We start from the raw sequence: 2,444 nt of genomic DNA on the forward strand, positions 1-2,444 counted from the left end.
GGGAGAAAGAATTTCTAGAAAAATAGAACAAAGAATTCCTGGGAAGAAAGCGTAAAGATGAAAACATGAAGATAAAAAAAAAAAGAATAAATAGGTTACGTGGGGGTAGGAGAATAAAATTATAAAATTTTATTTCTAAATATAAATTTTTGCTAAAGGATAAAATTGGAATAGAAAAAATAGAGCAAAGGGTAAAAGTGGAATGGGGGGGATGGGGGTTGGAATTGGGGAGGTACAGGGAGTAACCCCCTTTTTTTTATTTCAGAATATCAAAATTGGCTCGCGGTAAAAAAATTTAGGGTATTGATCCCTCCACCCCTGTTGAGACACCTCCCCAATTTTTTATAATTTTTTTAATTACAAAAATAACCTTATCTTTTATTTTTTCTTTTTACTTTTAGTTTTATTTAATTAAGAAACCTTAAATTTCTACTTCACTCAGAATTCCATCTCTCCTTTAAGTTTTACCTTACTTCATGTACTGCTACTCCAAAAGTTGCTTCTCCATTTTCAATGTTAGTGATATATAGCTGGAGTAAGGTAAACAATTTCATGCTTCAGACCTTATCATCCACTTCACACATGCCCACATGCAGAAAATGTTCTTCTTATGCCATTTTTGTTTGCCAATGCAAATAAAAATCGTTTTCTATAACATACTGCTCTCTATATCTTGTTCTTCGTAACAGTAATTTTAATATATTTCCATAGTTAACAATCCCAGTTCAGAGTAAGACCAATAGTTTAATTTTTAGGAAGAAATCTTTAAACTCCGTAATTTATAATGAATTTTAATCTCATTCTACTGATTGAATCAAAACCTTATATGATATTCCAATGAACAACACATTAATACCGTGATATATTATACGTGTACCTCTAAACAGTATAAATTTGGTATAACTAATAATTATAATACCTTCAATTAGTTCCAGATTCGAACTCACTCACACAATTCGACTCTTCAAGAAGGATAGGTGGAACTGTGACTCTAAAGTAGAAATTTAGGGTTTCTTAATTAAATAAGGTTAAAAGTAAAAAAAATAAAGTAAAAAAAGATAAAAAAAAGAGAGTTATTTTTGTAACTAAAAAAAATATTAAAAAGTTGAGAAGGTGGAGATCCCAAAAGTGAGGATGGAGAAATCAACACCCAAAATTTTACTTAACAAAAAATACTTAAAATTGATGTTGAAATCCAACTAGATTTTCATCATATTTCAAAATTTGATGAAAACTCAATTGAAATTCATTTGATTCTTTAATGAATTTAAAAATTAATATCAAATTTCAAAATTACATTTAATCTTTTAATATATTTTAAAATTTGATGAAATTCTATTTGATTCTTTAAAATATTTTAAAATTTGATAAGTTTTTGTCGAATTTCGAAATTCAATTGAATTTTTCATACATTTTTTATACATTTCTTTAATATAACTTTTCATACATTTTTTATTTTTATATTTAATTAGTTAAACTATTTTTTTCACAGAGATGAAACGGATATATTAGAATTTCAGATTCAATATTTTTCAATATCAATATAAAATAAAATGTATTTAAAACTGAAGATTGAACCAACATTCCATTTTTTTTCTAAAGTTTAGATAAAACAAGAGACTAAAATTGCAAAAAAAAAAATTACAAGAGAACTAAAATTTCAATTTTATCAAAGCTTACAATATTGTTCCACTCTAAAATTCAAATACATTTAAAAAAAAATACTCAAGGTTTTTGAAATAAGACAAATGAAATTCAACTAATTCATTCTTATATAAAACATTATGTAAAAATATGTTTTATTAAATTTGATTACTGTTTATTTCAAAAGATTAATTAGCTCTTCATCTTCTCCTTAGTCTTCGTGATTATAAAGAACATAAGTCTATATAAAACAATTATTCCGATTAAGACAGCAAGATCAACCCATTTGGAATGACCCATTTCCACTTGCCATATCTTGGTGAGTATTTCCTTGTCACTTATGTAGGTTCTTCCATCTTGATCACTTCTCAACTTCAGACCTATGAACTCATTCTTGAACAATCCTTGAAAGGCATATTTGTGGAAGGAAACATAATACATAGGGTATTTCCAAAATGGTTTAGGGAGATCTTTTGAGAGACGAAAAAATCCACCAGTTAAAATCATCACTCCTACAAATCCTCTCAAACTAGGGACCAAAAGCGGTATTAAGGTTAGGAAAATTATTAACATCAAATACTTTTAATTTGGTCCATTAAAGTGAGAGGCAAACAACCAATGGGACCATTCGTTGTATTTGAAAAAAGAAAAATTATTCGTACACATTTTATTGGAAGCCTTCATAGATGAACACTGTGTATAGAATCAACGCAGGCTTCAATATGATATCTGAGTTGAACTATATAATAGCAAACACTATAGTGATACCTTAAAAAAATACATTTATGAACTAGAAAATT

This window comes from Vigna radiata, chromosome 9 (assembly GCF_000741045.1).
Source record: "Vigna radiata var. radiata cultivar VC1973A chromosome 9, Vradiata_ver6, whole genome shotgun sequence".
NCBI lineage: Eukaryota > Viridiplantae > Streptophyta > Magnoliopsida > Fabales > Fabaceae > Vigna > Vigna radiata.